The following is a 24,302-nucleotide window of genomic DNA, read 5'->3' as shown; positions in this document are numbered from 1 at the left end:
TCAACTTGACACACACGTGAGCAGTGAGAACACAACCGCGTACCCGGGGGACGATGGTGGCTGCTTTCCAGGCTTCCACAGTCTGAAACTGGGATGAACAAGCAAGGGAGCAAGCAGCTCCAACATACTCCCACTCTCCTACAGTTTTGTATCTCCTGGCCCCAGCATGCCAGCACAAAGAGAATTGGGGATGCTCCAACTTCACACCCCAAAGACGACACAGCAGCAGCACGGCAAATCCTACGCCAAGGCAAGGCCAGCACTCTGCCACACTCCCAGACTTTTCAGCAGGCCCTCATGCCCCCTTGGGCACGGGATCACCATACAGAGCAACAAACTTGGCTCACTGAAATGTACACTGAGCATCTGCATGAAACCCTTGGCCAGGGACTTGACCCTGGACTAACACAACCCAACTTACAGCCTCTACACGTTGCCTTCAACATCAGAAGCAGCTCTGGCTGGTCCACAGGAGCACAGCAGCGCAGAAAGTGAGAAACAGCCCTGTACTGTTTGGCACTGCCTCCCTGGGACCCCTGTGCTGGGCACAAGCCTGCAGGCAATGCTGCAGAGGGCAGCTCCAAACATCTGGACTAGCTGGAGTCCCCTCAGGAGGAAGGTGCAGCTCAGATGCATGCTGCTGTGTACAACCACCAATGCAGCTTGAACCCTATGGGACCAGCGTGTGGGAGACATGACCTTTTCCACTTCACACTGCAGCTTCTTCCCTCATCTCGCAACTAGACTCAATCTCCCCATTTTCAGAAGCACAAGCACAAACAGAGGCCAGTACAATTCTTTGACCTGGCAGCACCAACTCTGCCAGCAGTCCCCCAACTTCGTTTCTTTCTTATCCAGTCCCCCGGTGTCTTGCATGAGCTCAGTAGCACCACTGCTCCCTAATTTTCCCAGAGCCAGGCTGATGAGCAGCCTGAGCAGACTCAGGCAGCTCCCCAGGTCTGCACCCTGCTTCATGCTTTCAGGAGCTGGAGCTTTCTCCCCTGCAACTCCCAGATAAATACCCTGTCATTTCTTTACATTTCCCACCTAAGGGCATTGCTTTCTTCCTTGACCCCAGATCGCTCTCTCCTGCTGCTGTTACTCAGCTCTACCAAGCCCACTTCAAGACACACCACACAAGTTAAATGCAACACTACTTCAGGTCCCAAATAGGAGGCTAGCTGCTCTCAAAGAAAAGGCTACAAACAGATCTGTCGATGTAAACGTGCTTGCCCCACACTTTGCAGCCAGCTCTGTCCAACAAACCTGCACAGCCTGCAGACGGATTTTGCTCTTCCCTAAATACCCAAACAAGAGGGCCAATGACAAGGGCAGGTAAAAACATCTGACGGATCTGACAGGGCAGGGTTTAATCTGTGTCTCTTTACAAGACAGCATGCCTGAAAGAAAACACAATCTCTCCTTCCAACAAGGAAAAGGAAGAATCTGGGTAACCTCTGGCAAAAAGAGAAAAAAAAAAAAAAGAGGGGAAAAAAATCAGGGCAAGAGGGACAAAACAATCTTTGTCCTCATTTTGCTGGTCATGCAAGCACATGGCAGCCACAGTACCCGTCGCCCCAGCTTGGACAACAAGTCATAAGCACAACCAGCCCAGTTTCAGTGAGGCTTATAGAAACCTGGCTCTAGAGTCTAGGCAAAGCTGTGTCCCTGCGCTTGAGAAAGGTAGAGCATAGACAGGATTTCCAGACTACACTGATAACTGGCTCACAGAAACCAGATAGGACAGCACACGCTCAGAGGTCACCACTCAGCTCCACAACGTTCGCTTCAGATGCTGTTCCTTTAAACATGGCTCCAGAGACCACACAAGGGTTAAATCTGCCTATAAATATCTGTTCTCAGCAGGGCTGCTGCTCTGAACCCTCCAGCCATCTGTTCTAGCTTTCCCCCATCTAAGACTCTAACATCTGAAACATGCTCACAATTCTTAGGAGTGCTCCCAAAAATAGACCAGCGCTATGGCTTAGCACTGTCGCCTGTGTCTGTGAGCGCAGGAGCATGTATGCGTGCGCCTGTGCCAGCACAAGCCTGGAGCTGTGCAAATATGAACACGTCTGCCTCTGTGATGGCGAGCAGGCCCGCACCAGCATGGGTCCATTTGCATCCATGTTGGCGTGGGTGTGCCTGCTTAACCGCAGATCCATGTGAATCTGCACAAGCATGTTCACGCTGGTACAAACCTGCACCCATACATATGTGCGCGTCTGTACCAGCGCGTGGGTGTGAGAGAACGTGGAAGCCTCTCTGCCAGTGGATGCGGCGGCAGTCCTGCCGTGCCCTCTCCCCTGGCGGGACGGCAGCACTGCGAGACACAGCCAGGCACCTCTCCTGCTGCAGCCCGGCCCTGCTTGGCCTCAGCGTGAACCAGGTTGTCCTGCGAGGTCCTGCTGTCCCCAAACCCCTGGCACTGCAATCCAGACAGCAGCCTACCCTACAGCACAGCAGGGAAGGGACGATGCTGGTTCTCTTGTTCAATGCTTGGCTCAGCAAATTCAGCAATCCCACCTCCAGGCACCAGAACCTCGCTGCAAAAGCCAGTAAAGCCTGATCTGTGTGAGGCCAGAGACACACCACCCTGCTCACATCCAGCTGGGGCTTGCAGGATTTCCTCAAGCGCTCCACAGAGAAAGCCGGGGCAAGGATCCTACTGCAAACATGACAGCTTTCTCTGGGAGTAGACTGGGCTCTGAGTCTCTCATGGCTCTTTCCAAATAGCAAAGACTCGGGTAGGTTCACCCTTCCGACTGCCAAGCCCATTAGCCTCACTCCATGCAGGCAAATCCAGGAGACAACGATCATCTCCACGCTCACGAGGCATAATGGCAAATGACCTGTCAGCTCCCAAATCTGCACATATTGTCCAGGAGCAGACTGTCCTCCTGAGCATCCTCAGGGCACAGTGCTGTCCACCTGCTCTGTGCCAAGCACAGCTCATACTCGAACACCCACTATTCAGTAGGGACCATCACAAAGAAGCTCAGCCCTGGATGCTGGCCCTGCTGACACCACATCACGGGGCGATGTGCACGCACAGCCACAGGGAGGGGACAACCGGTGTCCATCCTCCACATAGTGATGACAGCTCAAGGATCAGCAGCAGCTAGGTTTTCATCTCTAACTACTTCCACAAGAGTGATTTTCTCTCCCAGACCAAGTAAAACTAGAGACAAAGCCTCAAACACACAAGTGCCCGGCTGCAGTACGAGATGGGGCTGTCTCAGAGCGCTCCATTTTTGCCAGTCGCTAACCCCCACAGCGATGCGGCAGGGAACACCTGCCACAATGCAAGGGAGCACGTGTGGAGCTAAGCCTCCTCATCCAGCACATACACAGAGCCCACTGGTGAGAAACACCATGGGGGGTTCTCTCAAGACTGCACCCGCCCACATGGGCTGGTGGAAGGGACCAAGCCTGCCATACCAGAGTGCTGCACTACTGAGGTGTCATTTGGCTTTTCCTGGAGGAGTGCATTTAGAAGGGAACCTGACTGGTAAGGAAGGGCAGAGGGCAGAAAGTACATACCACCATGGTTTTGCCCAGGGTTTGCCAAGCTGCACCGTCTTTCACCCCTCCAATGTACTCAAAGTAGCCAGCTAGCTCTAAGAACCGTAAGCAAGACTTTCCAAGAAACCTAAAATGCAGGTACACCTTAAACTCGGGTGACAATGTAAACGGAAAGAGCTTGAAATTCCAGCTCTTCATTTCAGGCTTTGGCAGGGAGATGTGCTGGGAAACGGCCTCAGCACACTGAGTCAACACAGCTATACTCTATTTCTGACAGAGGAAAAAAAAGCCATTGATCCAGGTATTGATTTGATGCAGGAGTTTGTGTTTGTTTAAAAGTTTGCCCATGGGTCAGACCTTGTTACAAGCATCTTTCCTGGTGATGAGGTTAGAAACAGACTGTGCCAAACTCCGGTCACCTGCCTGGGGAGCAGAATGTAAGCAGGTGTGGAAGTTAAGTAGTCCCTCAGGGTTGCTTCCCTCCTCCACTCTCTCAGCATTAAAAAACATATCGTTGGGTGGAGGAACACCACAAACAGCTATAAGGCAGCACCAGTATTTTGGGGAGTACAGCACAGCTAGGATGTAAGCGGGGGGCTGAAGGCCAGGCAGTTTGTCAGAGGTTTCAGATCACAAGGTGGAAAGCATTTGAACAGCAGGGCCATTTCAGGACTATTTTTCTCCCCGTCTTTCTCTCGGAAAGAGCTATGGGACTTCAAGATGCCCACAGGTTTGCAATCCAACCAGGCAAGGGCCCAAGAACCAGAAAACAACACTGACTAGGACAAAACAGACCTGACAAGTCTTGCTCCATTCTCTCCAGCAAAACCAAAAGCTAACAGGTAATTACCAGGACCAAGTAGGTTGCCACTAACACAGACAACTTCCAAAAGCATTGCACCCAAATAGCTCCTCTGCCAGCTCAGGCCCCTGGTGGGCTTCATGTTTGGTGGAAAATAACGGTCTCCAACTTCAGCACCTGGCCACAGGTGCCAGCTATCTGCAGGTCACTCTGAGTTACTGCATTCCCTTCCAAATCATTCCTGCTCCTCTTCTGTCCTGGACCTTTGCTGAGTGAATGACCACAGGTAAGTTTAAGGAAAAAGTGTGGCTACATCAGATGCAGTTATTCCATCAGAGAGACACTTGGGTATTGCTACAGAGCTCTCCTCTTCACACACGTCCTCAACCCTACAGGCACAAGCTCTTAAGAGACGGGGAAGGGAAGTGAGGACAGGCTGAGGACTAGGCACAAATGAATGCAGGAGATGCATCCCCAGCAGCTCCCTCCTGACCTCAAAGCTCCTTCTCTTAGTGCCCAGCAAATGTGCAGCATGCTTTGCCCTCTACTCATTGCTAGTCCCAAAAACCTCTGCCAACAAACACCAGATCCTGGCAGCACTTCCCACTTTCCCTCACTGCTTGTGTCCTGCTATCACAGCTTCTGCATGAACTGCAGATGCATGCATGCCACAGCGTGTTCATAGCCACCTCCAGCTTTACTAGTACAGGAAGGGCCACCAACCATCACAGGAGAGGTGGGGGCACAACTACGCATGCAGAGGAACATCTTTTAGGGACAAGATAGCCATCACTCCCCTCACATCTGCATTCCCCCTGTAACAATGTGACAAAGAGGCTCAGCCTTACCAGAAGCTCGCAGGCACCTTTCCCCCCTCTGTTCTCAAGCCTCCTTGTGCATCTCTAAGTTCCCTTCACTTCAATGGAGCAAAATATTCTGGAGGATTTGTTTTGCCTTTTACATTTCTCAGCCCATCACATCCTTTCCTGCTAAAATAAAAAAGAGTAAATCAATTTCTCCCCTCCCCTGCTTTTGCTGCCTTGGAAGTATGTCTCGCAACTGAGCAGTGATATATGACAGAGGAAGCAGCAAACTAGTTCAGACCAGCGCAGGTATCCTCAGATACCCGCATGGCTCATGGCAGCCAACCGGGTGCTTGCTCTCATGCAGCCCTCTTGCTGAAGTACACAGAAGCCAGAGTCAGGCTGGAGCATTTGCTGCAATTTATGCATTTGAAATAGCAAAAATCAACATACAAATTAAGAAAATCTGTCTCTGAAACCAACCAGCCAGTTTGCATCTGAAAACTCCTCTCACCCCAGGGAGCCTCCTTTGCTCAGTAAGTTTTTACTCCTGTGAGGTACCACATGCTCTGGTGCCCAAAGACCCCCCGGGAGCTGGGACACAGTGAAATCCCATGACCAGTCACGCAGTTTGGGCTGGGACGTGAGCTTGCTGCAAGCAATGAGCCAAGCTGGCAGTCCTCAGATCACACCTGCCTCACCCCCTGTACCATCTGCCCTCCACCCTGGGGACAGGTCATGAGGCTGCCCACAGATGTGCTGCAGAAGTTGGATGCATACAGAGTAAAGATGTTGATGGCCAAAGCACAGGCCACGGGGCAGAAAACCACCCCCGTGCATGCGCCCTGCTTTTGCCCAAGTCCATCTACGTCTGGGTGCAGGGCTATGTGTGGGCAAGAGTGCTAGGTGGGACGCTGACCGGTGGCTTCCCTGACAGCCTAGGGGAAAGCTCAGCTCCCAAACCTGGATGCTGCTTCCTGGGAATTAACAGATCAAAGTGGAGGCCCAGAAACATTGTCAGTGGCAAGCAGGAGCTCTCAACCTTTTCATGTACACATCCAAGCTCCACTTCACCCATTTTACCCCACCGCTTGGTGTGGCAGGCAGGGAGAGCGCTGTGCAATCCCCCAGCTGTAGGGAACAGTATTATCACTTACCAGCGATGACTTCCAGCAAGGTGGAAGCAGACCCCTGCCACAACAGTGACAAGAGGAGATGCCTGTGCCCCTGTCCCCAGGATATACGCGTCATGTGCAACCCAACAGCATGAGGCACCTGAAACCCGGCCAGCTGCCCACACAGCCTGCCAGCAGCGAAGCCCCACACCCCTGCTCCCCCCTTGACAACACAGTGTCTGGCTGCCCCTCTACACGATGTCAGGCTATTGACACAGGGGGGTTGTTGACTCCCATTTTCCCAGTGGAAGAGCTGACTCCAGGGCGCATTGCAAGCAGCCACACCTGCACACGGCAGCTGGGAGCATTTGTAAACAATCAGGAACAAAGCTTCACCTCTCACCTTCGGCACCCCAAAAGCCAGCCCATGGCCGGCACAGCTCCTGGGTACCAGCAGCAGAGGGAGACTCAGCTCTCCTGGTCCTAGGCCTGGCTCCCTTCACCTCTCACCGTCCCCTCATCTAGTTGCCATCCCTCCATCTAATTGCCGGTACCACAGCAGATGCTGCTGTCGGCCTGCAAAGGCCTGGATCCAGCAGGCAGCTCTCCCTCCTCCCAGACAGCATCACTACTGGCAGAAGCAAGAAGGCAAAACCAGGCTGCCATTCTGCACCTTCTCCCCCTAGACTGATTCTGAAAATAAAAACCAGCTTCCACTTGTCCTGGCCCCGAGAGAGAAGGCGGCAGAAAGAGGTTTGTTGTCAATACATGAAACTGTCGCTAAGTGAAGGAGGAAAAAAAATCTGGGAGGAAGGAGGGGGAATGAGGGAGGGGACAAAACCACATTTTTACTTCTGGTGGCCAGCCAGCTGACTGACTCAGCCAGTTTGGTCGCCTGCCATATAGATTTAAAAACAAAACCAAGCTCTCAGAGAGGGGAGAGAAGGGGATTCAGATGAATGTGCTTTTTTGTTGCGTGTTGAGCAGATCCTAGACCAGCCCAAGCCATGTTTAGGAAAATGGCTTCCCTGCCACATTCTGCCCAGGGGCTCAGCACAGAGCAAGGCACAGCACAGGTTGGCCGCTGCTGGTGCCACATGCAGCGTGAGACTCCTGCCACAGCACTGCTCCCGGCAAACCGCTGGGTCTGAAAAGAAGTGCAGCAAAAGCCTAAGGCTCCAGGGCTGCCCCAGAGCTGGCTCCCACCAGCCACCCTGAGAGCTAGAGACAGCAGTCTGTGTCCCCAGGCAGGTGCCACCCACCTGCTGGTCAGCACGGGCAAGGCCAGGGCGAACTGCTGCATACAAGGTCCCCTGCATCTGCTGGGCAGAGAGCTGTGCGATAGGCTGCCTGCTGCTGCAGCCATGCTCAGGCCGTGGGCAAGGTCTGCGTGCTGCAGGCAGCTCCCCACCGCCTGCTCCCCACCAGAGGAATGTGCACAGGAGGTGGGAGGAGCAGGGAAGAGGTTGTTTTGAAATACCAGTTCCCGTTTTATTTATCTGGATCCCACAGTGCCCATGGCACAGTAGCCACTCATAACGAGTGCCTTCTGTTCCCAAAGTGCTGTACAAACATGAACACACACTCCCCACACCCTCTGCAGCAACACAACTCGCTGGCATGCTCAGCATCGCACCAGACACGCAGAGCTCACCGCCCCATGCCAGCTTGGTGCTTCCATGCAACTGGATGGTCACGAAATCTTATGTGAGTAAGTGGTACTTTGCAGCTGCAGCAGGCATCACAAACACTAGCTGGTGAAGCCTCACGAGCCTCCCACACAGTATTCTCCCATAGAAACTGGCCAGCCTCCCTGGAGATTAATCCCTCGCTCACTGCAGGGAGTGCAGACAGAGTAAGTTACCTAAGGAGCTGACAGGTAAGTGCAAACCCTGTGGCTCCTACTCCCATTTCTAGATAGAAGAACAGAGGTGCAGAAAAAAACAATGCCTTGCCCAGCGCTGCCCCAGCCATCAGCAAAACCAAGAAGAAAACCTTTGCCCTTTGGCTCCCAGTCCCCGGTATAGACACCAAGTACTGAAACGCGCTCTGACAGCTGCCCCGGACACAGTATCATCTCCAGCAGCACCCCACAGCCTCCTGAGGACTCCAAAGAGAGGTGCAGACACACACCCGTGGGCGGGAGGGAGCAGGTGCAGGACCACCCCCCGGCTTGCTACGGCAAGGTACTCGGGGCAGCTGCTGCAGCCAGCGCCACTCCTGTGGGCAGAGACACGAGAACAGCTGCCGAGCCGGACGGGACCTGCCGCCACAGGACCAGGGGCACTGCTCGTGGACTGTCAGCTCAAGCTCTCCCCAGCCTTCGGCTTGGGGGGAAGAGGCTGGCCTCACCTTCGGAGATGTTTCTGATTTGAGCAGGAGCAAGACATGGGGCTGGGGGCGGGGGAGCGACGGGTAGAGGTTTGCGGCAGAGCTAAAAGGGGAGATTTAGTAACTGTCGGAAAAAAATGGCTGCTTTATTGCAGGCAGCTTGTAAACCCTGGAGCCTGAAGGTCTGGGAGTAATTTCTCCCTCCCACGTGCTGAGCTCAGTTTGTACTGGGGGTCAGAGGTCAGTGCTTTTCCAAAGCACTCTGGGAAAGATGCCAACTGGAGCAAGCTGCTAAACACTGCTCCTGCAGCTCGGCCCAGGCTGCTGCCCCAGCAGCCGGCTGGAGCACGCCTTAACCCTTCGCTGGGCGATTCCTCCCCTCCATCCCTCCAGCGTGGGAAGAGGAGTGTGGGGAGGAGGGCTGCTGCAGGCTGGGGAGGCAGCTCGCTTCTCCCTGGCGCGCCAGACAATGCTCAGCCTGCCTCCCAGCTCAGGAGCAACCGAGTCCTACCAGTAGGCAAGGTCCAGGAGCCAGGCTCCGTAGCTGGGGAAAACAAGAGCCCAGCAGAGCAAGAGCCGAGTGCTGGGGTAAGGCCCTGTGCTGGCCTTGGCATGGAGGGAAAAGCGGCTCACAGCAATGCACCCAGCACCACTGTAGAAGGGAGAAGAGCCCAGGCACCACTCTCCTTGAGCCTGACACCAGTCCCTGCAGCTCGCACACCTGTCTCCGCTGCCTCTGAGAAGCCTGCAGGCACAAAGTCACAAGGAGAGGCACTAACCAGGGCACCCACGGGAGATAATGCTCCCATGTGCAGGGTCCTGCTGGACTCCTGGCACCCATTCTCTGCCCTAGGGAAGGATGTCCTCCCCAGTGACCTCCTGGTCCCTGGCACTTTCTTCCCAGGGTAACGTCATGCCCCATTGCCTTCCTCCACTTCCCTGCCGATCTCCTGGGGCAGGCAGTGACCAGCCTCCACATGGCACCTTCTGCTTCTCCTCAGCATCGGTAAACACCAGGATCTACCAGCCTTGCCTCCAGCTGCCAGTGATGCTCCCATTCCCCGGGGCGGGGGGGGGGGGGGGGGCGGCCTTTAAAGGCTACCTGCCAGGGTTCCCACATCTCCAGTTCTCCAGTGATGCTCCCATGGGGGGTGGGGGGGGCGCACCTGCCAGGGTTCCCTCATCTCCTTAGCCGACTCCTCCCGGGATGACAGATAGGGCCTGGCTGGCGGGGGGAGGCATGGCTTTGCTGTCTCACCCCTGCGATGCACCAGCTCTGCATTTCTGCATCAACAGTGCAGGCGAGAGCATGGCTTCCTGCAGCATTTCAGCTTCCTCTTCCAGGGATGTGTGTGAGCGTTTCTGGCCTGCAGCCCAGCCCCGCTGCCCCCACCCCACCGAGTATCCGCCAGCACACAAAGAGGAAGCGAGCTCAGTTCTGTTTCTTAGCGGCGTCTCTCATCTTCCTCTCAGACACATGCCCCATCTTTCCCTCTCTTCGTCTCCTTCGTTCTCAGTGCTGTGCTGAGGAGGAGGAGGGGGAAGGCCTGCGGTTACTGCCCAGGCAAACAGGAGACCCAAGCACTCAACTCGGGTCTGGCTGCCAGATCTGCTCTAGGCTCTTCCCCTCTGTGCAGCAGCACTGGTCCTGGCTGCCAAAAAACAGCACCCAAAAGCATGCTGACGGGTGCACCAGGGCCCTTTGTTGGTGACACGGCAGAGCCTTGGCCCTGCTCACCATGCAGCCCTGGTCTTACTGCTTGCTATCAGGCAGATGCCTGGCCCTAGCCACATCTCCATGCCACATCCTTCACAGGCACTCAGGTGATTTCAGGGGCCCCTCCAGTGGCAGTCACTCAGCTCTCCCACTACTGCTTCTTCAACGCCTGCCACAGGCATGGACCACAGCCTTGCTGATCAAACAGCAAGGCCAGAACCTCCTGTCAACTAACCGTGTCCCAAGCAGTGCTCTTCTGTAATACCACGCTTCCTCCAATCTAGCAGGGGGGATCTGGCTGTGGCTCTGCACCCTTCCACCACAAAGATGGTCACAGTGAAGAAGATGATCCCTCTCCCTCCAAACACATACTTGTGCCTTCTTGTCTTAAATCGCTTTGAATTGTGCTCGCATCTTTCTGATCCAGGTACAAAATGGCAAATTTTCCCACTGGCTTCGTTTATTTCACCTTTCCATGGTCCTGTTTTCATGTCCCACCTGCAATACCTCCAGCTCCTTCTTCCAAACCTGCCTTTACAGTCAGAGCTGCTGAATCCTCTTTCATCCTCTACCATCTCTTCCAACTAATCCGCATACCTCAGCCCACCTTCTGGGCCCTGAGATCACAGCCCAGCATTGCCTTCATGCTCCCAGCTACTGCTTCACCAGCTTCAGGAGAAAGGAGTTTGCTACACTCCCTGTGCCCTCTTCGTTAAGTCCTTCCGCTCCATCCCTCCCAGGCCAGACGCACCCATGGTGCAGCCAGGCCATCTCGGTGACTGTCATGTTGGGGGACTGGCTGGGCTTGTGGTAAAAATCTCCTCTCAGGCTGCTGCCATGCTTTTTGGTGTCAAATGCATAACCACAGACAGGAACCCGGTGTGGCAGTGCCGAGAGCCTGAAGCCACAGAAACGCCACTTTGCAGGGTGCTTCCTGCTGCCAAGACAGCAACACTACCAAGCCTGGGGATTACTCTCAGGAGCCAGAAACCCACAGCCCCGCTGCCCTCTGCACCCGAGGAGCACATCATCTCATCACTCGGCCACAGCAGAAAGAAACAAACCTCCCTTCTCCCTGAAGGGGCCAGATGAATACCTGGAATAGCGAACTTTGCCCCCGCAGCTGCGCAGGACAGTCCTGAGCCAGACATTGGGCCAAAGCATCCAGCTCTGGCACCAGGGCTGCAGCTCACAGCTGACCTTGCCGCATCTGCTCCAGTCAAATAGCTCCAAGCTTTTTGCCCCAGACTCCATGCCTGCCTCAGGCCTCATTCACTGGCTGCAGACCTGCCAAGGAGAGGGCTGCCTGTTTGAATCACAAGCCAGAACCGGGTAAGCATCACCTTTAATAAGCCTTTCCCCTCCATCAGGCACCCTGATTTTTTTCAGCCACAGTCTTGTGAGACGGAAGGCTGCTTGGAGCTCAGCCAGCACCAGGGAAACCACCATTTCAAGGTCCTACGAAGGAGCCTGTAAGAGCAGAAAGGAGCTTTGGTCGGGCATGCAGGGGGTGATGCAAAGAGCAGACTGTTCGCTGGGAAGCTGATGCCGCTTGCCAGGAGGCGGTGGGGGAGGAGGCAGCAGATGTCTGCAGACAGCATTTGCCGAGAGCCTGCAGCGCTCCAGCCCAGCGAGAGGAGGAAGGCAGCGGTTGGTGCCACTGCTGCTGCATTGTAATTGAACAGGACAAACATGACAGAGACTGCCGAGAAAGCTTACACTGCCTTTCCCTCCAGTAATCACTATTTCAGCGATGGGAAGCGGGAGTCCCAGGAACCCAGCTGAGGGTCAGAGAAAGACCTCAGGATGAATATCAAGAGACCTTGAATGCAGGAGGAAGAAGCCCTGACATGAAAACTACCAGACCCTCCTTCCCCGGGAAGCAGCGACGGCTACAAGCCCCAGCACAGCTGTCATGCCAGGGCCAAGTCTGGCTGGAGAGCCTGGGCGAAAGCAGCATTCTACAGCCCACAAGCTGCCTTTAGTCCTGGCATACGCCACAGCCAGGTACTGACAGCCACAGCCCGGGCACGGCAAGTGCGAGGTGCCGGCAGGGCTCAGAGGCAGCCCACGTGGTGGTCCTTGTTTCCCGCCTCTGGGCAGGGGAGGTTGGCTTCCTCCCTGCCCCGCAGCAGTGAGGCTGACCAGGGGAGCTCTGCATCCAGCAGCCACCCCGGAACCACCCTTTGGCATTGGGCTTTGTTCCGCACCTGGGATGTGGTGAGCCAGGCAGCGTTGGTCTGGTGAGACATACGGTGGTGGGGAACAGTACATTAGAGAACTGGTCCCCAGGCACTGGGACATCCGAGGGCCGTGGAAGATACTAGGCAAGCCATCCTCCTATCAGACAGCATCCTCACCATCGCCAGGGTCTACACGACCCTCTCACATTCACTCACTGCCCAAATTGTTCAAAGGGACCTCAAAACCCCCAGAAAAATCGGCAGTTGCCAATTACGGGTGGAAAGGAACTGACTTAAGCCAGGGGTCTTTGGCTCATTAAGCAATACCACCCTCAGGGTCGTTGTTCAGATCAAATCAAGCAGTTCGTGGACTCCTCCTACAGCATACTGAGATGCAGTCTGGCACTTGGGTCCACTTGAGTCCTCTTAAAATAAAAATTAATTGATATGCAAATCAGACAAGGCATTAGACTAGTCTACTGGCCAAGGTCGAGGCACAGATTCTCCACTGTTTCACACCACAATCCCAACTCCCCCACACCTCTCCTCCTTCCTAAACTCTGGGTCAGCCACTAGCCACAGGTCTCCAGAGCAGGGAGGACCCCACAGGTGCACACCTTGCATGCAAAAGGGAGCTTGGATGGCACGTGTTCTTCTTGAGCCAGGTCCCAGCTCTGCCTCATCCCCTCCCTGACCATCAGCACATCATGTCTGGCAGGAGTGCTGCTGGGCTCTCACCTCAAGCTGAGCCGCTTACGTGCGAGCCAAGTTTGAGTCTGCTAAGTGGGACAACAGAGCTGCTCCAGGGACATCAGCTTCTGTGCCCCGTGGGGAGTCAAGGAGGCAGCAAGAAAAGTATGTGCCTGGCCTCCTGACATGTTTACTATTGGCATTTTTCTGTCAGTTTCCAAGAGCGATCAATTCTTTGCACACCCCTGAGAGCTTTTCCAAAATTACTACAAACAGCAACCACAGCTCCAGCCATTGCATCCCCTACAGCCAGCAATAGCCACGGATCAGGCACTGAAACAGCAGCCATCCAACATGCTCAGGATCAGGTCTCAGAGAAAGGGCTATGCCAAAACATGGCATTGCTCTTGCACACCCTCACCTCTCCCTCCTCCCCTTCCAACTAACCAACCATCAGCCACTGCTACCCTCTTTGGCAATCTCAATTCAGCCTGAGGTTTGGCAAAGCAATTAACCTCTCTATCTAGTTGCAGTGAGATGAATACAAAGCTCGGCATCACCCAGACACGGATCAGAAGCCCTGAGGGATGCCAACATCATCCCCCTCCACTGAAAGGCCCTGGAGCACAACAGCACAGCCAGCACTACCCTAAGAACTAGGGAATCCTAGGGCGACTGGTTTGCTTCGCTGGTGCTAGATTTACCCTCTGCAGACTTCGAAGGGCCTGTAAGCTGCTGCTGGGAGTTCTGGGGAAAGTACTTATGGAAGGCAGCCTGTTACTGCAATAGCCTTAGATTTGTTGCATAGGGGTCCACACCAGCATAAGAAAAATACCTGGGGCTCTTAAAAAAGGGAAGAAAAAAAAAAAAAAAAGACAAAAAAACCCCAATCTAAACCCTACTAAAATAAGTAATGCATTTTAATTAGACTAGGACTTTGTAAAATTACTTTTGATTAAAAAGCATAATAAAGTAAATGATAAACATTTGCCACCAGTAGCCGCGTTTCTGAATATTTGGAAACCACTGTGCGGGGTGGGGAGCAGTTGCTTACAGCTAAGATCCTGACTGCACAAACACTTGTTAATTTACATGTGGGTAAATTACTCTTCTCACTAAAAAAACACATGCACCTGCAATATCAGGGCTAAAATTGCATTTACATCAAAATATCTGTAAGTGGCAGGACGTATCTTCACTGAAGCTCTGCTTAAGGGAAAGTAATTCCTTTTTGACCAACAAAAGGCTTGCAACTTCAACTCATGAAACTGACTTTCAATGAGCAAAACCAGGTTTGGGTTCAGAAGTGGTTTTAGTTTGATTGGTTTTGTTTTCTGAAACAGGCTCCAAAGCACAGATTCAAACAATGAACACTGTGCTGCCTTTCTTAAAAAAAAAAAAAAAAAAAAAAAGAGTGAGAAGCAACACTCAAACAGAGCTCTTTAACAGAGGTGGGCAGCCTAGGCAGATCACCACTGAACCGCTGACCCGTGGAAATGTTTTGGAAGGAAAGGTGCTACTGACTGTAATGCAGCCATGCCCCTGCACTAATCTGGTCTTCCTTTGAGTTTGTGCTGTTCTCACAGTAAAGATGGCAAACAGGGATTGGGACTTTTCTTTCGCAGCATCAAGTTCACGTGAAACAGGATTCCCTGAAAATTAGGAAAACTAGAGTACAAAGAACATCCACTTCAGCCATTCTAAACCAGCTATACACAGGTGGCATTGCAGCAATAAATAACAACAAAAAGGTATCTAGCTATTTTTTTGAATACTTTTCCCAGCAGCTCCCCATGTGCCTGGAGCTCTGGGAAGAGGCTGGGACAGAGAAGCTCCTCTCCACGAGAAGCCAACAGGAGAGCTGCTCTTGTGCCTCCCAGCAGCAGAGCAAAGGCACTTGGGCTTCTCTGTCAAACACAATCTCAGCCTCTGCCTGTGAGCCCCGAAAGAGGAAAGGGAACGTATCACACATTTTCCAGGTGGAAGAGGGGATGCAAGTCCCAGGGAGGTGCTTTCTCCTGCCCAACACAGCAGAAAGCTGGGGACGGGTGGAGTAACAGAAAAAAGGGAGAGGAGGACAAGGTTTCTGGTGCCACAACCCATCCTTAGGGCTGCCAGGCCTGCGCCAGCTGCCAAATCAAATAGCTATCGAGAGCCGTGCTCCTGACAGGCACAACAGGCAAGGCCCTTGAAGCGAAACCAGCATGAGGCTCCTTCCACCCAGAGCCATCACTGCCCACGCCTGATGCTCATCCACCCTGACTGGCAGCAGCTGATGCCTATGGATCCCACAGAAGCCTCGATCCCTCCCACTGGATTAGCCCTGCAACTCCCCAGGCTGCTGCAGTTTTACAGGCTCCAGCTGACACCCCTGTCCCTGGTAGATGCCTTTTTACCATTGGAAAGGGATCTGGGACACTGTGATGACACATGCAAGGAGGATGGCAAGGACCAGCCAGTACCCCCGGTGCCTCTCTGGACAGAAGGGATTGTCAGGAGAGAAGTGCCATCACTGGTAGGCTCCGCTGAAGGAAATCAAATGCAAGGGAAGACCTTCAGCACCTCACCGAGGGGAAGTTCATCCAAAACTGAGGGCTCTGCCATCTTACCAAGGAAAGGCGAGCAACTCACAGCATATTTTGTGTCCTGGCTTCTCCTACTGTTAAATGCCTGCTCAGCCAAAGGGGCAAATTACACAGGACTGTCCCTTCTGGGTCAAATGTTGTGTGCTGTGGCACTTGTGCTCCTAACATCCCTGTGCCCACCAGCACCTTGCCTGGGCGCTCTGCTGTCCCCCATGATGGGGAGGCCACCAGCCCTGCATCCAGTGACAGTCCCTCCCACGAGCCTTGTGGACCAGCATGCAGCGCGTTCACATGCAGGAGCCACTGGCTGTGACCACAGTAGAAGTAAAACCACTGCTGTTCAGAAAAAAAAGAGTAATTAGCAAAGATTAAACAGCCAGTAGCTAAGCTGGCAGCTGGGAGGGCAGACACAGACCACCACCACCCTGTAGAAGAGGAGTTGCTTCTTCTTTGTGGCCATCGTGCACCCTCCAAGAGCCCTGCGGGTCTCAGCCCCACTGTGCCCAACTCTGGTAAGAGGCACCAAGCCCGCTCACCCCAATCACTAGAAAGCATATATACCGCAGTATACAAAATCCTTCCTGTCTTCTTTTCCAAATCCATCTCGCCCCCTCTCAACTGGGACCCCCTCATAAAAGTAAGAAGAGACAGGCCTTTCCTGGCATTTCCTTTTTCTGAAAAGGCTGTAAAATTTTCCAAGCGTAGCCAGAGCCAGAGCAAAGTTTGTCAGGAGCTCAGCTCGTTAGGCGGCTGCTCAAGGAGCCCCGCGGGAGGCACCGGCTGTATAATTCAAAACAGCTTGGACCCTGGAAAAGAAAATAGAAACCAGGCTGTGAGAGTGAGGGGGGCAGCTCCGGCGTAACCCCTGCTCCGGGAGTGCCCCATCCACAAGGCTCGAGAGGAGCCCCAGCCCCAGCAGAGGTGCTGTGGCCAGCCCAAGAGGAGCTGGCACCAGGCAGAGGAAATTCCAAGCCTGTTGCTTCTGGCAGCCGCACCAGGCCCTGGCTAGGACCTCCGCAACCTGGAAACTGGCTACTCAGCAATTTTCTTGCCATCCAGAGGGCTTGTTCTGAACCACAGTTTCACTTCCCCCTCCCAGCGTTGCAGCCCAAGATGCAGGGAACACCAGAGGCAAAAAAAAAAAAAAAAAAAAAAAAAAGTCTGCTCAAAAGCTGTCGTGACCAAGGTTCCCCCAAACTGCTCCACTCCGGGACAGCAGTCTGGAGCTGCTTCCATTCCCCTCATTGCACCTGGGGGCGGGGAGAGCAGAGGAAACTTGCTTGGACCAGCCCTAGGTCTCCCGGGTTCCTTTTGCTCCTTGCCAGAGAAAGTTCAAACAAGGCTGCTCAGAGGCAGGACACAGGCAGCTTTCAGCCCAGCCTAAGTGCCGCGCTTGAGGCTCGCCTGTGGCCGGACCTGCTCCATTCAGGCCCTGTCTGGCCCGATCCTCCACTGCAGACCAGTGCTGGAACAAATCCTGCCGAGGAAGTGGTAAAAGCTCCAGTGCTGCAGGGGTTTCCACAGCCCTGGCAAGTTTGCTGTCGGGAAGTCACCCAGAGATGCAGCCCTGGCTCTCAGTGACTGCCCTTTGGAGCTCCCCATCCAGCTTCCCACTGCCCTAAGCATGGAGACCTACAGCGTGGCTACTCAGGACACTCACAACTGCCTTTTCATAAACCAGCATCCTCTACTGATCCCAGCCTCACCCTCTGCCTTTTCCAAGAAGCCAGGAGCCCAGCACTGCATAACACCAGAATGAAGCAACGGTCACCTTCGCATCTGAAGGGAAGCACAACTGTTCACTGATACACAGGTATCTAGCAGGATCTTTCCTCCTAAAAGGATATTAAGAATGCATTTTCTACTAGGAAGATTGCAGTGTTCCACAGAGTCCCTGCCCGAAGAACCAGGCAACCAATGCACACCTGATGGGACAACTACCAAGCCCTGGGTGGCAAGTCAAGGAAGACCATCCACGAAGCCAGCTTCAGCAGGGGACACTGCAAGCAGAGAGAGCGAGCTTCCCTTAACTTACACCCTTAAAAGAAACCTGGGTATGGCCCTCCACACAAGGATAAGGCATTCTGGGAGAGCAACATTTCTCTGCAGAGCACACATCGGACAAGGACCACAGTGCTCCTGGGAAAACCAGACACTCAACTTGCTAGCCAAGGACATGGTTTGCAACTTCCACTGTAACCACACCAGTCATAGCTTCCTAACTTAGTTTTTTCTCAGCTTGGCAGATCCTGAAGATGAGACGCTTGGGGGCCTGGAAAGCTCACAGACTCACCAAGCATTGATGGTACTTCAGGAGAGTGAAGCTCCTGACCTCTGGCTTCTCAGAAGGCCTGGAAAAGCCCCCTTACACCTGGATTCAAAGAGGAGGCCCAGACCCAAAGAGGCAGCCGAGCAGGAGAGGAGAGATGAGCAGGAATTGGGAATCCTGGCTTTTGTTCCTAGCTCTGCCCCATATTCCTTTCCTGTCCTTGGTTAAGTCATTTCCTTCCACTTTTCCTCCCAGTCTTGATTTCGGAGGTGAAAAAAAACCCCAAGCCCTTGCTTCTGCAGAATGCTTAAAACCTCTCCTGGCCCGTGTCTGTACAGAACATCGCTACTGCCAGAGGCTGCAAGACACCCAGCGTGCAGGAGCCATGCTGCTCACACAGACCCCAGCAGAGCCTGGCATTTCCTGTGCTCACATTCTGAGAAGCACAGAGCCTGTAAACAGTCAGTGCCACGGAGCATCTTCTACACAAACCATATCCTGGCCTGTTCCTCTCCTCGGCTGCTGCAGTAAGCAGCCAAGCAAGGAAAAGGAAAGCTGCTCAGCTGAGCTGTGACAGAAGGAGCAGTGCAACCACAAACAGCATTGCTCTGGACAGCCTGTCTGCAAGGAGGTGGCCCTCAAATCAGCGGCAGCAAGGATGGGGAAGGTACGGCAACAGGAGAGGCAGGGTTAAAAGGGGAAAAAAAACCAAACTAAAAACAGTACTGCAAAAAAACAACCCAACCAGCAGCCCAAAGAGGCAAGATGGAGCAGAGGTGCCTGAGGAACACAGATCTGCTCCCTAGCAGATCTGTTCTGTGGCCTCCCACATACTTCAGGGAGAGGGAAGACCAGTAGGCATAGGCAGGAACAAGGAGCACTCTGTGGTTTTGCTCGGTATTTCAGGCCATCTCTCACACAGGAGGAGCTCTGCTTCGCTTTCCAAGTCTCGCCCTCTCTGGCACAATCACAAACCTGGCTTCTGGCCCAGGACTTGGCTCCAGCAGAGCTCCTCACCAAACAGGGTGACACCCCACCTCTGGGCACCGCGCACAGCCCAGTCTTAAAGCCATCTTGAGGCTATTACTCCAGCATCAGAAGAGGCTCCCCATCATCCCCTAGCTGGGATTCAAGGCATCTCGAGTTGCAGTTGAAAAGAACAAAACCCCAAACCTAGCTGCTACTACTCTTGGTAGAAGCAAAACCCAGAGACAAAGCACCATTTTCTCTAGCAGCTCTGGCCAAAGCTGGCAGACAATCTGTCCACATTGGGGAAGCGCCATCTCCCAAAGACACCCAGGCACAGCTAGCATGTTTCTCTGCCTGCAGCCACCCAGAAGGACACAGCAGGACAAGATGCCAGGTGAAGGCCCTGCCCTCCCATCACCGGCCGTGTGGAGGGGCGAGTAACCACCGCCTGATGCACCCATATGGCAGTCCAGCAAGGACACTGGGATACAAGGGGGCCACTTGTGCCCAGACACCAGTAGCTGCCAAAAATCTAGCCCACCTCTCCAGAAGGGGCTGAGCAAGTGGGAAGCAGGCCTCATCCCACTGGTTGCACCCAGCCTGGACATGCACCTAGCGAGAACAGAACAGGTTCCCGTTTGTGTCTCCAGGGTGCCACAGCCCATCATCCTCACGCTGCTTTCTCCAGTGGAGGGTCATAGCTGGCATCAAGGCAACCCTGCCTGTTTGGGAGCTGCAGGTCTCTGACAGCCCGTCTCACACCCTGGAAGAAGGGCAGCAGGCATGCAAGGTGGGAAGGGAGGTCCGGCTCCAAGCAAGCGGGACTCGGAGCTGGTTGGGATGCCCAATAGCAGCACGCCCATTTCCAAGGGCTTGGCGCAGGCTTTGGGTAGCCATGCCAAGGTGTCCCGTGCTCCCTCTCCTGCTGCACCAGGGACCAGGGCACCAACAAGCATGGCTCTGCTCACCAAGGAGGTGGGGAGCGTGCAGGGCTGGCAAGCTGCGTAGTCCTCCCTTACATCAAAAGCAGGTGCCAGTGACACTAATGGCTTCCTCAGTGCTGGCTCCTGCTGAGTACAGCCCTGTGGCAACTGCAAACACCACCGTGAATTGGTCTCAATTAGAACAAAATCCATCACGCTCTCCACCTCTGAGTTTCAAAGAAAATCAGGTAGGAAGAAAACAAAGCCAGCTCCCCATTCCCAGGAAGGGCCTGATGCCAAGCAGATGACCTGGAACAGGCATCACGGAAGGAGGAAGGGTGCCTCTCATCCATGCCACGTGGTTTGGCTGGGGCTGCCTCCCAGGGAGAGGCCAAGGAAGAGCAGATTACAGCAACAGAAACCATCCCCGCCAACCTCCGGTAACAGTTCCTGGGTACCTTCCACTCGAGGCTGCCAGGGGTGGTGCTCGCAGAAGGGAAGCCAAACCAGAGGAGCAGAATGACCTGCCAGAAAGTAGCAAGCAGCTTTGGAACAGAAGTCGGGAAGAACTGAGGAATGTCATTTTGGCCACCCTCACCCCCTGCACCACACGGAGATGCTGGAAACACACAACTGAGAAGGGAAAGCAGCTGCAATGCTTCATAGGCCCCTTGCTCCAAGATGGTTGTATTTTTCCACAGCTTCAGTGCTACAAGAAACCTCATCGGGTATTTTTAATCTCATGGAGATCAACTACATAAAGTCAGCACCCAAAGCTCCCACACCCCCGGAAACACAGAACCACATGCGAGATCACCAGAAAACTCATTTACCAGTCAACGTCTTCCTGGGAGGAAAGGACAGCTGAGTGACACTGAGTCCTGACCTGCATTAGATTTTGATTTGCCAGAAGAGTCAAGCTGGCAACCCTCCTAGCTGATACACTGATACAGCTTAAATAACACTGACAAAATGCTGTTGCATCTGTACATCACATTGCTATGATGTCTCTATCCTTCATTGTATCATATATCCATGCAAGTTTCTTGTTAAAAATGGCAGAAGTAGTCACAAACGTAGCACGATTCCCCTATGCTCCCCCTCTTCCAGGGCACTGGCACAATGCCGGCTCTTTGCCAAAAGAGCACCAGCACAAGGAAAATTACATTTGCAGGGCAAGCTCTGGGGTTCTGCTTGGCTAAGGCTATGGGGGACGGACAGCATCCCTGGGAGACAGAGGCAGCAACAGCAGCTCAGGGGCTCATGGGTGGAACAGACTCCCGACACGTTCTCAGACAGGAACAGCAAATGTGTGCCTTTTCACAGGGGACTTACTCCCCCAGAGGAGGCCTGCTTGGGAGATCCATCAGACAGGGTATTTAAAACTGGATGGAACCCTAAGGAATTAAGAGCTGGAAGCCAGCCTGTGCCATCCCCATGAAATGGCTAGACCTGAGCAGCTTAAAACCTACCGCAGCAGCTGGAATACACAACTAGTGCCAGCAAGAGGACATCTGGAGCTCAGGGGGACACAGACACATCCTCAAGCACTCTGGTGGCTCAAAACTTTCACTCTTAGCAGCAGCCAAGACCGACACAATCACCTGAGACAGCGCAAAGAAGCAAAGGCTGTCTTGACATCGACGCTGAACCGCACACTGTACCAACAAGAGATGAGGTGGGGAAAACAATCCCAGGACCCATCTTTTACTCGGGACTCTGCAACCAACTGAAGGCAATCAGGGTAAGCCACAAAGAGTAACACCTCTACAGCAGTAAGAAAGAGTCACTGGCTGGGACACAGCTGATGCTCCCTGCAGAGGGAAGCAAGAGACTCCTCTCTAGCTACCGCTCCCTCCCACCACACCCCTCCGGCACAGCAAGCTCTGCTGGGAGGGAGAGCACCCACAGCATTTCAGCAGGAAAGAACAGTAGCGCTGAGAAGGAAAAGCAAAGGGTTTTCCCCCCACCAAAAAACCAGCAAGTATGAAGGACGTGATGCCAGCTGCGTCAGTGACTCAATAGAAAAGTCAAAGGCTGAGTTAACCTTAGGACCTTAGGGAGGCCAAGCCAGCACAAGCAAGGTCCACAGCTCCGTGGGCTCAAGTTTGCCCAGAGCTGAAAGCAGCTCCAGCACATCCTCAGCAGCTGCCCTGCAGAAGCCTAGCCCAGTGAGCTCAGTACTTGCAGCTTTGTGATGGCTCAGTCACTTCACACAGCGGTCTGTCCCCTCTGTTACACAGTGGCTAGAGCGCCAGCTTCCAACAGCAACACGAAGGAGATGCAGAAGGTGGAGGGCTGAAAAGTACAAAGCATAACTATTTTACTTTCTTCAATTGAACAACTGCAGTTTCAAGTTTCTAAGTAAGCTTTCCTTTAGCTGCTGCCTTTTTTTTTTCTAGTGGAGGGGCAGGGGGGTCTGGAAGGAGGAGAGGGACTTTAAGGGGCAGGGAGACATAGCAACACCTACAACATTGCACCGCAGAAAATACCAAACACAACGAAATGAATTCTCTAGGTAACCAAGGTACAGGTCAGGGTGGTGGGGAGGCACCGATCACCCCTTCTGCCCAGCTGAAATAGCAAATCACAGGTTCAAAAACAGACAAAAATGTTCTAGAGCATTTAGGGCATGAATGCTCTGGAAAAAGTCCCCAGTGGAGTAAACAACTGCTGCAGACACAGCACACTGATATGCTCATCTTTCTAGCCAAGGAGAAAGAGAATCAGGCAACAATGTGGACCTGGCAATTTCTGCACCAGTACTGGCCTTGGGTGTGTATTACATACCTACATGTGACTGCCACCAGCATTATTGCAGGCACTGGAGTCAAAGGAGGTCTTGCTTCGGCACTGACAGAGACTCGCCATGCGACCTTGGGCAAATCGCTTCCTCTGTGATTCACTTTTCTTATTCCTTCTGCCACCAAAGTAGCAAAACAAGGCGCGCGCACACACATCCCTTTGCAGAGACCTGGCGCCTGACGGATGGAAGGAGCTGCATCTCATTGCTGCGTGCCTGGCATGAAACAGCGTTTGGGCAGAGTAATGAGCGGTAGCCACGTTCACAGCGCGGATCCCGCAGGTCAAGGAGCGTGCAGCTAAGCCTGCTGTAGCACCACTCTGCAGGGACACACCGCAGCCAAAGGCACATGGCCACCCTCCGTGCCACACTGTTGGCAGCCCTTCGCCTCACGCAGCCAGGACACAACTGTACAGCACGGCAGCCCAACACCCTGTCAAACTGCGCTGCCCCCAAGGCGGCCAGACATCGCACACAACAAAACACCAGCCTGCCCTGTCATGTAGCATTACTTATGTGTTCAGATATGCATCCTTCTCACATTTCTACTCCAGCAAGTGGTTGCCAGCAGAGCAGGGCTAGGACAAGCTCACCACCTGCTAAAGACACGTCCCTAGTACAACGCAGAGGAGGTTTTGTTACATCGGTTCCCCTCTGCGCACAAGGAAAGCGTGTATGTTACGGTGTTTCCCCCCTTTTTTCCTCCAAGCCGACCACATGCCCAGTTTACCTCAAGAGCGAATGGAAGCCCATCAAGCAGGACACTGCAAAGAGCGGAGAGGTCTCCCCAGATGCTTAGGATGGGCTCCGACAGGAGAGTTTATTTAAACCCCACGTGCAATGCGGCGACTGCGGTTACCAGGATCCCAGTTCCAGCCCTCCCCGGGGCTTTAACAGCACCGAAAACGTCTTGCAGAATCCAGAGCAGCCCGGGTAAAACCGGGCGCGACGCAAGTAAGTTCTCTGCATCTGGAGCGGAGCCCTGCTCGAGGCTCGTCCCTCATCCAGGAGGCCGCGGCGACGGCTCGCGAGGACCCGGGAAGAGCGGTGCCCGACAGGCGAGTACGAGCCAGGCCCCAGCCGTGCCCGAGGGCAGCGGGAGCGCTGACAGCGCGGCCCACGGCGGCACGGACCGGCGGCGGGGGGGGGGCGCCGAGCAGGCCGAGCCGGGACCAGCGGCGGCCCCCGCCGCGCCCCCCCCCCCCCCCGCCCGCTGGGCACGCAGCCCCCCGGGGGCTGCAGCGCGGCAGACCCCGCGCCCGGGACGCGGCCGGGTGACAGCCCCGAGGCAGGCCCGGCCGCCACCGGCTGCGCGCAGCGGCGGCGCGGAGCCCCGGCCCCCCCGGGGCGGAACAATGGGGCGGCGGCCGCCTGGGCCCAGCGGGGGCACTCACCTCAGCGGCGGCGGCGGCGGCGCGGCTCAGGGCAGGCCAGGCGAACCCGCCGGGGCGGCGCGGCGCGGCTCCGCGGGCTGCTGAGGGCCGGCCGGCGGCGCGGGGCCGGCGGCGCGGGCCGCGCTCATGGCTCGGCCGCCCGCCGCGGGGCGCGGGGCCGGGGCCGGGGGCGGCGCTGCCGGCGGAGCCTCCC

General features: G+C 54.5%; 1 protein-coding gene across 2 annotated transcripts in view; it reads right to left on the bottom strand.

Annotated features, from left to right (window-relative positions):
• BCL9L (BCL9 like) overlaps positions 1 to 23,856 on the bottom strand; it is a 49,355-nt gene extending 25,499 nt beyond the window's left edge. Inside the window, exon 1 of one of the 2 annotated variants that reach the window (XM_037409820.1) lies at positions 23,446 to 23,856. The gene's annotated coding sequence lies outside the window, so the exon portion shown is untranslated. The remainder of the gene's footprint in view (positions 1 to 23,445) is intronic. The other variant, XM_037409819.1, reaches the window with a different exon arrangement.
• Positions 23,857 to 24,302: the final 446 nt, after the last annotated feature.

The sequence above is a fragment of the Falco rusticolus genome, chromosome 16 (assembly GCF_015220075.1).
Source record: "Falco rusticolus isolate bFalRus1 chromosome 16, bFalRus1.pri, whole genome shotgun sequence".
Taxonomy (NCBI): domain Eukaryota; kingdom Metazoa; phylum Chordata; class Aves; order Falconiformes; family Falconidae; genus Falco; species Falco rusticolus.
This window is presented reverse-complemented; position numbering and strand designations above follow the sequence as displayed.